General features: G+C 40.4%; 1 protein-coding gene across 2 annotated transcripts in view; it reads left to right on the top strand.

Annotated features, from left to right (window-relative positions):
• The window catches only part of tbc1d22a (TBC1 domain family, member 22a), a 118,684-nt gene that overhangs the window by 43,961 nt on the left and 58,205 nt on the right, over positions 1 to 16,518 (top strand). The gene's annotated exons all lie outside the window — the stretch shown is intronic.

A 16,518-nucleotide genomic window follows, 5' to 3' on the forward strand; every position in this document is an offset into this window, starting at 1 on the left:
AACACTTGGAAAAACACACAGAAGCTTCAGGTGTTTTTAACCGAGACGCTTCTGTGGCATCTGTCGTTAAAGGAATACTTCACCGATTTGCATTTAGTTTTGTATTACTAGAATAGGGGTAGTATTTTTGAAAAATTGTGCTTCCCAACCTTTGGTCCGAGGCTTTCCCCACTTTTTAGATCCCCTCGTAGGGGGACGGGACCTCATTCCCAGAATGTAAACAGTGTCCCCCATCTTTGCTAACAGTTACGCTAACAGGACCTAGTGTCACTGGTGGGAACGTAACAAAGAAAAGAAGGAAGATGTTTCTCAACTCAGGGGAAACTGAGGTTGGGAAGTACAATTTTTTCAAAACTACTAACCCTATTTTAGCATGTGAACGACCCCTACACATGTTGTTACTAGTTCACCACCACAGGCTGCATAGATCCAACCTTTGGCCTCTCTCTACATGTAAACTAATATCTTCTACAGCTCTGTGCCCTCTGTTTTCCACTCTTCATTTTGATTTACACTTCAATCTCTCGTATCCCCTCTAGTAATCTCCCCCCACTGTGTGAGCTCATGTTGTGCTACATTTATGCAGATGAATTTAATGTCGTACTGTCACAATCCATGCATGTGACAGTATAAACACGAGTCAGAGCAGCTGGAGGAGATTGTTTTGTCCTTCAGTGATGATTTTGATTGTCACACCTATTAAGATGAGCGACTCAGTGATGCTTTTTTTTTTAACTTTCACCTCCCTCCGTCCAGGAAGACTAAAAGACAGTGACGTGCAGTCATAATGTGATGCGTCGTAAAAAAGTCTGTCAGTCAACTAAATAAAAGTTTTTTTGGTCTATTTCAGTACACCAGACGCTTAAACACAGTCAGAAGAAATCAAATTAGCAGGATACAATAAAATCTCAATTAACCTTTCATAAATATGTCCATGATTTTGGCCTTTATTGCAACTGCTTCAGTCAACAACCGGCACTGAGAGAGCAGTTTTTAATGAGCATTTTGCAGCATCCAACTTTTCATTATGTTAGTGATAAGCAGTAAACCGTGCATAAAGCAAATGTAAGTAAGTTGCACTTGCTGTCACAGAATGTTTATTTCTATTTACATCTCACACGCACTATAATGTGCTTATTTGAGCCTTTTGTACTATGCCGTGGCCCCCCAAAAAAACCCTCTACTAAACTGAAACCACAATACTCCAGAGGAACACCTTGCACACGTCGTACCATCTGGGTGTCAGAGACACAATTAGGATCCACAAATTAAGTGCTGGGAAGCCCACAAGATTTTCAATTCTCGTTTTGTACACAGCGCTTTACTTAGAGCAAATGAGTGTTTGTTTTTAATGCTTTTTTTTTCCCCAGCTTCTTTGTTTTACTAAGTTTACTCCAACACACGCACAATACTCCCAAAATGATCCTGTTTGTTGTGCGCCTGTTTTTAGTCGATATGATCAGACCTAATATAGTTGTTCCTGTTATTATGTGGAATGATTCAGAGCTGTAACAAAGAGATAAATGCACTCTGTATGAAGTATTATTATTTTGACCTTTGAACAAAATAATACTATTGACTGCTTTATATTCAACTCTGCAAGCGTTTGGTTGATATTTAATGTGTGTACTCCAAAATGCAGTCAGCAGATTAATCGCTAATAGACATAAATGTTTGGTATAGCCTTAAAATAAACTGCCAAGGGAAAAAGGTCTTTTTTTTTTTTTTTACGCTATCTCAACTATGCATTTGTTTCTCTTCTCCTAATAATTCCGCGCAGGCTGTAGACCGAAAGGTGCAATACTGCCCTCCACAGCCCGAAATCCTCAATCACTGGTCATTTATCGTGGTTCAGAGGTTTATTTCCCTCCTCATCCCCCCGACAGAGACACATGCAGCTTGAATTGATTTCATATCCTCTTCAAGTTGGGTGTAGTTCTTCAGCCCCATGAACCTTGTACCTTGTTAGGATTCCCTCCTTCCTCGGCCTTCAGTTTCTCTTCCTAACAACTCGGCACATACAGTGTAGATCAAACCTTTAATTGCATTCATCATTCTTTTCTGGAATAATGGCATCCAGCTTTTTTTGTCCGATTTTCCCAACTTTCTTGCCAACTTTACTCGCCACCACTTTTTTAATGATTCAACCACTTTCAAAGGATTTACTACTTTAACCTCCCCCCCAAACTTGCTCTTTCAGCTTAAAGCTCCTCCACATGCTTTTCCATTTTCCTTATTTTGCTCCCCTTCCAAAGAAGAGTCTATTGGCTTTTTCTCTCGCCGTCCCATTGGAATCCCAAGGCTCCCATAAGGGACTTGTGGATGGCTAACATATTGCTACTGGACCTATACCTAGACTGTCGGCCAACACCCGCACTCTCCCCAACCACATGTCTCCCCACCAGCAGTTCACAATTCAAACTCCCCCGTTGTAGCTCAGCAGATGAGTCCATTCCAAGTTTATTCAACACTGATCACACTTGAATCAACACAGACAAGGCTCCCGCAAGGCAAACGGGGAACACGCACACTATTGCTACTGGACCTATGCACACTGTCGACCAAGACCTCAACTCTCCCCGAACGCCAGTCGCTCTGAAACCAGTCCGTAATCTAAACTCTATTATCTAAACTCAGCAAATGAGCCGATTCAAATGAGTTTCCGCAACTCTCCGCTTTCTCTGCGGGTGAATTTAGGCTAATGTCAGATCATCAAAGTATCGCCTTGTGCTTTGTTGCCTTGTATCTCCATGAGCTGCTGAGCCTTGAACGTACACAGCGAACAAACCTTCAAAACATGCCCGGCTGGCATCTTACATGATGGACTGATGCACTGTGATGTTGTTGCTGTTAGACTCTCCTGTTTTGTGGAGCAGAGTGAAGTTTGGCTTTTGGCCCAATTCTGCTTCTTTGTGGACGGGACGAAAGTAGGAAATTCTTACTCTGTTTTGCTAACGCTTTTCTAATTGTGTCAGTCTTCCTTTTTCGCTCCTGCCTTTGTGAGCTCATAAGCACATAGTGAAAGCAGGAAGATAAATTGTTGTCATTAAAATAAAATACCCAGGCCCGAGACATGGAGACATGCTAGTGACATTTCTATGGGACATTTGGGAATTATTGTTATTCAGTGTTTAACTAATGCGCAAAACCTCCACCAAGTATGATTAACATGGGACGTTTGTGAGGTTTGTGATGTTTCCAGCTAAAATTCACTGAGGCTGAAATGGTTGTTTAAACCTGGATTCATTTATTTTTACGAGGTGATTTGGGGGCAGCAGAAGCAACCTGTACATAATACACGGATACCGAATTAGGGTGCTAGGTTTAAAGTTGATATGCTGAAAATGCCAGTAAATGATCACTTGCCATTCATTGGACTTGAGAAAAACACTGAAGAGCTAAGTAAAGCTGAGGAAAGCTGCAGTTAAAATCATCCATGACATTCGAAGAAACGCATTTCCTGCATGTGTGCATCCTGCTGTGATGAGGAGTGGTGCTGTGTCATTGTATCTGCATCGTCTCATGTACTGTATGATGTGTAGTAGGCTTGCACACAGTCTCTGAGTCACAGCCAGTGAGAGGGATCTTTTTTTGATAAAGCACTAAATAAATAAATTAAACAACTTAATTCCATGTGGAGATTATCTCATGCTCTGCCTCAAACCCACCATCCCGCTCTCTCTGAGAGAGCTCTGCTCTGAACTGTTGTCTGCATTTACATACGCATACACGTGTGCTGAGCTTTATTTCTTACTTCTTGTCGGTTTCCGTCTGACAGCTAACCAGGTTACACAGTTCACCGCAAGTGGCATCTGCTCTGTCGGCGCATCACGGTGTGTGTGTGTGTGTTTTTTTTGTCTTTTCACTTGCACAAACGCAAATGTTCAGATTTAGTTCATCCAAAAATATGCTTCTTGAGTCTGAGCTTGAGTGACAATCTGTATCTGAGGATGTGAGCAAATGTGATTCAGTCTCTGACCTGTTTTGCAGTTGTTTATTCTCTCCTCCTAATGAGTCTTGTCCGTTTTTCTTCAGCTCCACTGTTCTTATCAGCCGGTTTCCTTTTAGCTCTCTCAGTCTTTCTCTCAGGCTTTTTCAGAGTCGTATTATAACCTCTGTGTGGCACTGCAGCTCTTGTTTGGCTATCAAACACTATATTTGCTTTTTGATGATGCAATGTGAAGCAGTGGCTCAACCTCTTAACCACTCCATCTTTTCAGCTGCCCTTATTTTCTGCCTCCGACTAAATTCCATCAATACCTGCCTGTTAATCCAAATTGAAAAGCTCCAATTGGTAGATTATTGATAAAACCTCTAAGTTGTTGTGTATCCACTTGGACTGTTAAGCAGTCTAGCAGGCCTCCATCTTGTGAAAGGAAAAATTGATTCAGCAAGTCTGTGGTGTGAGGTAACTGTGAGGCATTACTTTGTCTTTTTCCTATCTTGCTTTGCGGAGTGCCTTTCCGATTAGCTGACAAAAAAAATGAATCCAATTAAGGCCGGGATGAGCCATGACAGGCCAGAGATCATTGCTGTTCTTCATTTAATAACGGGAACGGTCTTTGATTGGTCAGTGGATCCATATTGTAATCTGCATGCCAATGTCTACATATGGATCTGCTCTGAAGAACGATTCAAGACAAGGAGGCAAATAAGAGAGCGGGCAGTGATTTTGAAAATCCAAAGAGATGAGCATTTGAAAGGCGTGCATGAAAGAGAAGTAGAATCTTACTGGAGACAAGTGAGATTTTCTCTTGGCAAGCTTTAAGAGTAGGAAGAAGTGAGGGCCCGGTGAATGACAGAGAATGACAAAGTACAGAGCAAACAAACACGATTTTCAACAAAGAGGGAAATGACTGTCTCAGAAAGTGCCCCCATGCTGTCAGGAAACAGCCAAGCCAGGCAGCCCTTCCTCCCATCAGAAAAGAATGAATGACCGGGTGTAGCTGATCGCCCTTCTTCACTTTGAAGCAGAAGTTGTCATAACAGGCACAAAGTGGCTAGCAACGGCGTCTCTGTTGCTAAGATTGTTTTTCTATTTTGAGTGTGTTGTCACCACCGTGGAAAAGGAGGGCTTCTAATATTTGTGTGACTAAAAACCCTCACCATGAGGTTCACATGTTGGATACCAGTTTAGAGAGTAATTATTTACCAAAATGCCTCCCTAACAGCTTTCTTCTTCTTCTTTTTTAGTTTGGTTTATTTAGTTTTCACAACAACACACTCAAGTGGTGAAACAACATCATAAGATGCACATTGTGCTTGGAGAGATTCAGAAACCCCTCAGGGGCATGGAATTAGATTTGTGAATTGGATAAATTGGATTGCAATAATTTGCAGAGAAAATACGCATTTAATCGTTCAAAATTATTGTACTTTATTTGTTTGAATATACACTTTTTCATCGGAATTTCTTTTGCTTTTGTGCTCCAAACATGTTCTTTGCATTCTCTGGGGGTTTGTGTGCAATTCTGACAATGGGCAGGCCTTAGGAAGCACTATGGAGCAACAGCTCAATGGACCAGAAGTAGACAAAGGTTTGGAGTCTTGGATATTCTTACAATTATTATAAGTACCTTGTCCAAAACTCAGTGGCCAATCGGCAGACAGCTTCCTTTGTCCCGTCCATGGTCAGAAAAAATCCATGCACCTTGAACAAGTCTGGACCGCAAAGGCAAAATAGCCGGCACAAGCGAAATTCCAATCAGTGCAAACAAAAAGTGTATTTTCAAACAAATAAAATACAATCATTTTGAATTGTTATATCGATATTTTATTTGCAATTTATGTATTTTGATTTTGTGGTTCATGGTTGGTGTAGTGGTTAGCACTCTTGCCTTTGCAGCAAGAAGATCAGGGTTCGAGCCCCGGTTGTATTATCAATCATATATTGTATTTCAGAAAACAAACAAACAAAAAACACACAACAAACTTACTGTGGATGTTAATCTAAGAGAGGCTTCTTAAAAATGTGAGCTGCAGTAGAGCCTTAACGCTTCCATAGTTTTTCTTCATGTGAAAGTTTTTCTATTCATTGACAAACCTGTGTGGAATCATCACCGTCTTGGCACTTTGCCTCAGCTTTGTCGCATTTTCAACTCTTTGTTTGGTTTTTGCTGCGAGCAAGAGTATAGATGATCACTGTTCTCCTACACTGATGGTCGTTTTTTTTTGTCTAAAGTAAAACAAACAACAAATCCAGGAACCCCCCACACACTACCTGTCTCGATAAAGTTAGCAACTAGCTGATGAACAATGTGAACAAAAAGAACCACATCCTTCTTTGTGGGTGTTAAATACTGCCTGAAGGTTGAACAAGTGGGCTAAAATACAAATTTGAATAAGTGATAAAGCTGCTCAGTTTTGGCACACATTAACCATAATGAGCTACGAAGACAGAATTTGTAGCTTGTTAGCGTTGAAAACAAATAAGTATTACTGGTGGGTCTCTGCATATATAGTGTCAAACTTCTTTTTCTTGTTGTTCATTTCAGTTCATTATTGAATTATGACGTTTCCTGGTTCTTTGGTGAACTGCGTGCTGTTTGGTTCACTCATTGCCTAGAAAAAGAAGCACCACTCCATGTTTGAAGAGTTGACTTTAAGCCAACACATAAGTTGATCTTTATTTCTAAAAGTTGTGATGCACTTTCCACCATTTTGTAGACAGAAGTTGTTTCCCTGGTAGAATTGAGGTAATGTCATGGACAGTGGCCCTCGAGAAAGCGAGGTGAAGGACAAATCACAATGTTCGAGGTTAAGTATATTTTCAAATATAAATGTGTTTCTTTGCAGCAGAAGTAGGTGCTCATCTTTAAGTGGCACTGAGTTTTACGAGGGGAAAGGATTTTAAAAGGGAACTTTTAGACATTTGCACAACTCGCACACTTAGTGACGGGCAAAGAGGTTAAAAACGTAAGGTGCTCAACCAACCAGAGCCATTAGCAAAACAACGAAGTTTTTGGTGATGTGTCCTTGTGGCTGTTAAGGGAGACTGGGAGAATGACGAGCAAGGAGAGACTGCTTGTTTGCCGTACTGTAGATGATTTGTGTTTATTTTGCGTCTGTGTGTGTGTGTGTGTGTGTGTGTGTGTGTGTGTGTGTTAGTCAGCCCCTTCTAAAACATGAAGAGTTTGCCGGTCCCCAGACGCACACTTTTTTTCTCTGAAAGCTACTTTAAGCTTTCATAAATGCAGGAGATGTGTACTTACTTTCACAGCATGGTCTTTATCAAGTGCTTATGCTGAGCAACCGGTGTCTGCCAAGGGCATATTTGTAAATTATACACACAATTTTTACGAGCTTTCAGCATGGTCACCTGTTTCTTTTAACACACTGGAGATGCACGGCTGCAAGATTTTGAAAATAAGAAATAGCACTTAAACCAACAGGAGCTTAACTCATTTATGGCCTCTTTTTTAAAAATATATTTTTGCACCTTGAGGAGTGCACATTTAAGAACACTAGTGTGTGTGTGTGTGTGTCTTCAGTTTTTCCTAACATTTTTTTAACTGAAATAATTATTGTTATGCAATTCTATCGTCAGCATTTCTTATTTTAGTTGCTGCTGCAGTTGTGTAATTTTAATTGACAATGATCGACTGTGGTCCGCTGACGACACACAGATGCTGCATATCGTCTTCAGCTGCTTTTACTATTTGTTGTCGGTAACGTGGTAATTTTTCTGCTTCTTAACACATTTTGTTAAATATCTCAGCAGAAGCATGTCCTCTTTAGTTAATTTTAAACAAAATCGAAATTGCATTGACTTCCATTCATTTGGATAGCCGAAACCAAACATTATCACTAACCTTAACCATAACCAGTTAATGCCTAACCCGAACCTTAACCTAACCACAAATCGAATCTTTGCACTGAACTCAATTCCTCAGAAATGAGTTTTGGCTTCATGTCAATGTTTTTCACCGAAAAGGTAGACTAGAAACATTTTATTGTAATTTTACACTTTTTACACTTAAATTCGAAGAAACTGTGAGTGCTCTCACCAAAGATGCTTCAAAACATGGTCACATACAACGTACAAACTGCGTATTCCAACCATGTACACATGCCAATCATAAAAACAAGGTAGGGAAGAGTGTGTCAGCTGTATATAAATATAGGATAAAAATACACACACACACACACACACACACACACACTTAACTGATATAAGGAGAAGAATCTAAACTGTCATAAATGAAACAAAAGCTTACAAATACCTGAGACACGAAATATGTGTCTTTACAATATTCCCAGTTCAGACAGGATGTGTATTCCTTAGTGAGCGGTAGCTTGGTGAAAAGCCAGAGATGTCTGCTTCATACTTTGCATTTTTGACCCTTTACGCATCTCCTCTCCTCTTGATCAATTGTTTTTCCTCATTAATCAATTTTTTGTTTGGTCCATATGATGTCAGAAAATGTCGATTGTCGTTTGACGGGAATTACAGTGCTTTTTTTTTTTAAATGTTATTTTTCTTCTCCTCAGGTCATTTGTACATCTATAGATTGAGTAGTCCTGTGGAGTGGATGTTGGTCAGTAGGTGGTTAACTAATATTGGCGTCTTTCTCCCCGTGGTTGGGCCACTGTTGGTCGAGCCTTCTATTCTGACTCTCCCTTTGATTAACGGCTGTTATTAGCTCTAATGAGCTGCTTAGTGGTTGCCCAAGCACAGCTGCTGACACCCAGCAGGAACACTGTCTTTTCTGTTTTTGCTCTCTGTCTGCTTTTGCTTTCTCAAATTTCACCTCCTTTAAACAATCAGTGAGGTATCAGTGGTATTGACTTGATGTAGGCATTATCTATAGGGATGTCCTGATCCGATATCAGCCAAAAAACAAGTATCGGATTATATTGGACTGCCTCTGAAATTTCCGATGTAAGCGTTCCGATACAAGCAGTCCATTCTGCTCCAGCACTTCTATGAAAACATTTCTGTTCTCTGGGGCATGACAGAAAATTATAGAGAACCCCTGGGCTAATCCAAAATAAAGGGGGTGTTCTCTGAAGACACGCTGTTACCTTTGAAATACCTCTCAAAACAACCCCTTTAGCAAAAAAAATCGAATATTCCTATGTTGAAGGTTAAAATTTATGTAACCCATTGGTTAATAATAAATGGGTCAGTTTTTCTACTCTGTTTAACTAACATCACTTGAATGATATTCTAACATTCCACACTAAAAAATAAGTAATTAAAGTATGTATGATTTTTGCTGATATCGGATCGATATCGGCCAATACTCAAGGCTGCAATATCGGTATTGTATCGGAAGTGAAAAAGTTGTATTGAGACATCCCTAGTTATTTAGGCAGATGGTTTGAGATTTGTTCTATCTTCTTTGACGTCGCCTCTCTTTGTCTCTTGCCCCTGCCTTGAGCTTCTGTCTCGGTCTCCGTCCCTTTATTTTGTTTAGAACTCAAGCGCCACGTTTCTTGTGTTAAGTAGAAGCAATTGAACTCATAGAAATTGAATTCAGCCTTTTGATTTTGACCCTTAGTCTTTGTCCGCCTCCACCTTTGTCTGCATAAACATCACACTTCATTCCACTGAAAGAAGGTCATATCTTTCAGACCTCTGAAGGCTGCTATTTTGCATTTTCGGTCTTTTTTTTTATTTTATTTCTCCTGAAGTTGGTTACTCTCAGTGTCTACATACAGTATCTACAGTTTCTTTGCTCGGACATGTTTTCTTGATACTTCTGTGGTATGAACAGTCTAATAAACTCCCCCTGTATCACCTAATATCAAAAATAATAAACAAACGTTGTTTACTTAAACAGTTAAGTTCATCAACTTCAGTGAGCCAATATGCATGCAGCGTGCTGGCTGAAATCTAACACTGTTTGTGATTGGCTGTCTAGAGGTGTGCAGGAAGTTACTGCCAGAGATGGGAGCTGATTTCCCAAAGGAGAGGAGGAAGATGGGGCTAAAGATTGTGTTTTCAGGAGCTGGTGCTTCTCGTTGAATGAATGAAGGTATATCGAGAATATTGAAAGTGACATGGACTAAATTGCGAGAGCAGGAACTGGAGAAAGATGACTTTTTTGGTATTGGTGTTGAAGAAGTATTGGTCAGGAATCTGAATCAAAATGTTGTTATGAAACATTTAATATCTTGTTATTTGCTACCAACACCTTAGTGAGGGCACCATAAGGAGGTGTTTTAGCCATTTAATACATGTCACTGTGACAGAGAGCAGGATGACAGTGTAGTCGCTGTTTTCACTCCGATAATCCATTTTCAGCTGATGGAGACAGAGATTGTATATTATAATTGGTCTTAAATAGACAATGACATGCATTTGTTCTTTTAAACTTTACATGTTTTGGCTCGTAGTGTAGAAATATCCAGTAAAATCAATCAGACCATTGTCAGTGCATGACAGCAGGGCATAAAAACCTGAAAATCAATAGCTGTGCTGTGCTTTCATCTGCATCTGACTTGAGCTCCTTCCCCCTCCATTTTTTTATCAGAGATTCTCTCATTGCTACTGATAAAAAGCAACAGTGCCCTGAAATGATCCAGAGAAATAGTTCTGTCAAAAAATGATTAATCTTCTTTGAATAATCGCAGGGGGTTATTGAATATTTTTAGATTTAAGTTAATTACTCGACTATAAAAAGCCATAAATTGAAACTCTCCTTACCAAGAAGCCACACGTCTCTCTCTCCAGTCTTTATTCCTCGTTCCCTGTCAGCCGTGTGATGGGGGTGGGGGGGCAAAAAAGAAAACCTGTTTTATCATTCTGTCACCAGCAAAACGCGTTCCGCTTGACCTGATGCAATTGGAGGCAATTGAAACCGACGTCTTACTGTGCTGCTGCGCCGGTGGTTTTGTGGTGTTTTGGGTTGCATCATGACCACATGCACGCCGGTACACTCGCACAGAAAGACGCACACAAACATATCCCGGTTTCAGATATGTTTGGGTACGTACTCGTCGTTGACTATATACACAGATAAATGACCTGTATGTGTATACATTACTGTGTTTTGACAACAAATGGAATTGATCCCATTATGTACCTGGGTTTAGATTGGTGCACAACAGCATATTAAGAAATTAATCGAATGGAATTGGTTCTAATACATAATAGTAAATACTTAATTTAACTTGTCAAGGGTCTATATTTATAGGGCACTTGACTGCTCTAAATGCTTTATACAGTACTTCACTCAGCATATTCACAGAGAGAAAACACATGAAAAGTAAAGCGTGAATGGTCTATGTTCATAGAGCACCTTTTTAATTGCATGTGTGATGGACATGCAGGCTATTTAGAAATACATTCAAGCTAAAATTGTATTACTGATGTATGTTATATAAAAGTACAGAACAAGTTGTTGAGACTGTGCACACAGAAACCCCAAAATGCTCCTCATGCTTAGGGTAACCATCATTCCTGTAAATTGTTGGAAATGAGGGTTACATTAAAATTTTCTTCAAGAACCTTGGATAAATAGTTAGTAGTATTTGTCTTTTACCAAAGAAGGAAAGTGGTGAAAAAACCGAATATTCATGAAGGAGGACGGAATCTAAACCTTACTTCAACATGTTATCACTATGTAATTAGAACTCAAACACAGGCCTCATCCTAGGCACTGTTGCTACTCTCTGGCATTGCCATGGTTACACAATTACGCTGTATGCCACCAGTTGCACAATAGTTCAGTCACTTATTTCACACACATCTGTGGTCAGACGTTTACCACAGGGACAGTATCACTGCTGTGGTGACGAGGACAACATAGACAGTGTAAAGACAGCGGTAGCAGCCGCTACCGTTCATGTGATGCAGTGGCCATACTCAACATTAAACACTTAAAGCTCTCTTATACAAGACACCATTTTACCTTAGGGCAAGCAGATCATTATGTGTCTGCACATAGCCTGATATGGTATTAATAGCCGTATTCTATTTGATGTCAAGTGCTTGCATTATCTTGCCAACAGCTGCGGGGGCCTGCTGTTTGATGTATGGACACACGACTCAAAGTGCAGATAGTAGGCGATGAGAACATTGTGGGAGTGATTGTGCAGATTTTAGGGCCTTAAGCTTTCTTTATCACTGGTAAGGCTGAAGTTAAGTGCTTTCAATGAGTAGACTTCGCAGCACAATTTCAAGAAAAAACTGAAACTTCTAAGAACTATGACATAAAGACACCGGGTGAAGGACCTGAACAATCGTAAATGTTGCACTTTAATAGTTGTATTTTGGATTATTCTTTAGTCATTTAGATGCAGTAAATAGATGTCCGAATAAGACGAAGCTTTAATTTCTCACCACTTGCGTATAGTCAGTGTTTTAACATTTTTCACACAGAAAATCACAGATTGTAGTCGCAGTATCTGTCAGAAAAATTGCAATTGCATATTTTCCCCAATTAGCGCAGCCCGTTTCAGTGAGAAACTCAGGAACTAAGAAAGCAGACTTAAAGTAAGTTTCCTAGACCTGAAGTTTATAGGAAAATTTGGCCTATGAGAATTACAACAGAGAAATATTTAATTAACCCTAATAATGTAAAAAATAAAGTATATCTTGTTAATATAAACTATTACTAATATTTGCATAATCCCAATCCTAAATCTCCCCAATTTTGAAACAAGTCTTTACTTAAAATTTATTAACTGAAATTATGGGAACTTGCTTTTTTCCTTCTATTTTCATGTCTCCATATTCTGTTTTACATGCTGACATTATTCCATCGTTGTTATGCTCAAATCTCCTATGACTCTGTGTGTGTGCGTGTGTACTCGGGTTTATTTGCTGGCATAAAAAACAGATCTCGTCAGGACCAGTAGTCCACATATAGAACAAAACCTGGTCCTAATGAGGTAGAACCTAATTTCTTAGGAGCTGGCTAAGTGTAGGGCTAAGGGTTAAGGTTAGGCATTAACATGTCGTTATAGATAAGGTTAGGGATAAGGCTTTAGGCTGTCAAAATGAATGGATGTCAGTACAGTGTCCTAAGAAGAGTAGCTATGTGTTGGTGTGTGTGTGTGTGTGCGTGCTCGCTCTCCATGTGTATGTGAGGTTGCCAGGATGACTCTCCTCTTAATTATCCAGCAGTATGAATGCCACATCTCTGGAAAATGTTCAGCTCTCATTAACATGGGTGTTATCACACTAATTGTGTCACAGCGGGGAAGTCTTGCTGCAGCCTGGGTGAGAGGTTGAGCGAGGCTTTGTTACAGATGCAGCGTAGGTGGAAGTATCACTGTACATGTCTCACGAGCAGCCAACGTGCTTATAGAACTTCAGCCTGACTGCTTTAGTGTCATTCCAAAGGTAGAAAGTGCAATGGGAAATGTTTGGATTCACCACCTAAATTGTGAGTCATTAGATTGATTAGATTTAACTGTGACTGCCGCTGTAAATGATAAGTAATGACTGCACCTCTTCATGTGATCTTATAAACTTTGGATGGAGAAATCTTGTTAAAGCCAATTGTGTGCTGTCTCTCTGTGGCAGTCAGCAACTCAGGATTGCCTGTGATTAATCTGAACCAACAGAAGGTTGTCAAATGGGACTGTTTTTTATTGCCAATTGCTGTTTCCCCCCCCTCCACACACACACACACACACACACACACACACACTTTATGATTACATCAGGCCGTACTAGCTCGTTTATCATCTTACATCACATTACCTTGTGGCCCATCGTTGTAAAGAGCAGATGGTAGCACTGGCCCAAGTGTGTGTGTGTCCTGTGCAAAGTTTGTGCGTGTCTATGAGTGTGTTAGTGCCCGCACTCGGTCTCCGGAGGTGTAACTCAGCTCCACTTGCCAAGCTGTGCGAAGTGCTCACAGCTGGCAGTGGCCAAGCAGTTGGTCTCTCTGGACAAGTTACCCCCTGCGCCAGGACAAACCAGGAAATAAGCCCTTGGGCTGGCAGGAAACTGGCTCCTTGGCCATTATGATGAAAGGTGAAGAAGAGTGGAGTGGGGCAGGAGTAACAGCATGGAGAAGAAGGGTAGCGACATAGACTGTATATAAAGAGAAGAAAGTTTTCTGGTGTGCTGGCTCAGGATGTCTCTGAAGTAAGAATAAATTGAATAGCCACCAGGTGGTCACAAGAACAGTTCAGTCTGAATGGAAGTCTATGGGAAAATGAGCCAACTTTTAACTTCATTTATAACATCAGTAAACATTTTCCTGACTAGCTAATGACCTCAGTCAATAGTTTCAGATCTTCTTCAATAAAACATGATGTCAGTTTTGAAAATCAGGTTCCCATTAGGAGGACAATTGAGTGCTAATAGCAACAAAATAAAGTCAAATTGCTATATAGATTTGGACACAAGAAGTGAGAACGGCGAGCCAAGAGAAAGAGCATTGATGTGCCACGGAGTGATGAAGAGATAATCAGATGAAACAATAAAGGGAGGAAAAAGGATAAAACCTTATTGTGAAAGAGGAGACATAAGGAGACAACAACTGGCAGAGCTGAAACTTTTTTGGGAGAAAAATTGTTCACCTCAACTTTTTCTAAAAATGTTGATAAATGAATGAACCTCTGTTAGGAATTCAATCTGATTCAATATTCAGTGCTATCAGATATCTGTCCAATTCTGCCTGGATTGTATTGGTAACAACATGGAGCCGATCCAGCCAGTTTCATTCTGTGTCGCTCCATGTTTATGTCTACACTCGTATGCCCACTTTATTGGGTACACAGGACACTTATCAAAGTGGCAGGAGTAGTCTTCTGTCACTGTAGACCATCTGCTTCAATATTTGAAGATGGCCTTCTGTACCCCTTGGTTATAATGAGTCATTATTTGATGTACTGTTTTCTTTCTATCATTTTGAACCAGCCTGCCCGTTCTTTATTGACCTCTGACCTTAACAAGGCTATTTAAGGTTTTGTTTGTTTATTTCCCAAGAATTCACTGTAGACCCTAGAGATGGTTGTGTGTGAAAATCCCAGTAGAGCAACTGTCTCTGAATAACTCAGACCATCTGGCACCAACAACCACTATGCTCATAGTCCCTTAAATCGCTGTTCTTTCCCATTCTTTCAACTTCAGCAGGTCGTCTTGAACGTTTAGTTGCTGCCAGGTGACTGGCTGATTCGATATTTGCATAAACAAGCAGATGAAAAGGTGTACCCAATAAATTGGCTGGTGAGTGTATGTTTATGTGTACCTCAGTAGTGTACTGACACACTGATACATCATGGTACAAGGAGACCTAATATAGACTATAGCTTAAAAAACAACAACAAAGAGCCATCATGTTCTACTGCCATTTCAGTTCCTACAAAGCCAATGTTTACATGGGTGGCACACAATGAGTGTGTGTGCAAAAAAAAATTCCATTTTGTTTTCCAAAGCTAGAAAAGCAGAGTTGCAGTCAGGCCTGATGCTGCCCAACATATAAAAGAATGATCCTAATCTCCTCTATGTAGTGAGGCATCCAGTGTATTGATTTAATCTTCGTTTTGGATTGGTGTTTAGTATGGATGCCCAAAGCCCAGCTCGCTATATTATATTTGGAAATGAAAAAATCCTGAGTATTTATCTTTTCTGACTGAGGAGGTTTTTCTGTAACAAGCCCAAGCATCAAATAAATCCTGTGATGATTCTTTCTTGCTGTCATTTTACTGATGTGAGCGTGCAGACTTGTGTGCATGCGTGTCAGCCTCCCTTGTCTGTCTGTGTTCTGCTGTTCTACCAATTAGATGACAAAGTGCCCATCTTCAGAGGCCTGTGCTGCCATGGATGTGTGTGTTTGTCCTTTCAGAGTATGCTGCATCAAGTGCACTCTCCTACCAGGGTGAGTTTGTGTCTGACCTCTCAACAACCTGAGAATATTATTCTTGCCTAAGATTATTTTGGAGCAAAAACTGACTTGAGAGCCGCAGCCATCGAGACTGCAGCTCTCTGATGGTAGGCTCACTGAAGCCTGAACCTCCTAGAAATTCCCCAGGTCCTTATTTGTGAAGGATTTCTACACGGATCATGTCTCAGACACATATTGTCAGCTGGTCCTTAGCGAGGAGGCAGATCTCTGTAAGTAATCACCAAGAGACGATTTCAAATTAATTTTTACTGAGGCGTGGATTCCATGAACGTAATTAGCACGTTTTTGTTTTGTTTTTCTGGAGGCAGGTCAAGTCAGACTCAAATTTGTTGAGTTCGAAGTAAGTTGTCCTTATGGTGTTTGCTTTTGTTTGTTTGTTTTTCATGTCGCAGAAACACACACGGATTGAAGGAGGATGAAGTGGGTCACAAAATCTGAATTTGGCTATTGTCTGTGTCGAAATCATCAGACATTCACTGCACAGCTTTGATTCTTCCATTCTTTAAAAATACTCTCTGGACTACCTGACCATGAAAATGACTAATAACCTGAGCAGTCATCCATGTACAGCTGGTCATTGGTGTTTGTGTCAGGGCCACTAGCAATCACAGACTGCACTGTTGCCATCTGATCCAGTCACTCCCACTATGGCCTTTTCTCCTCTTGCCCTCCCTCTCGTGCGTCCTTGTTATTGTGATGAGCTATG

This window comes from Solea senegalensis, linkage group LG3, assembly GCF_019176455.1.
Source record: "Solea senegalensis isolate Sse05_10M linkage group LG3, IFAPA_SoseM_1, whole genome shotgun sequence".
NCBI lineage: Eukaryota > Metazoa > Chordata > Actinopteri > Pleuronectiformes > Soleidae > Solea > Solea senegalensis.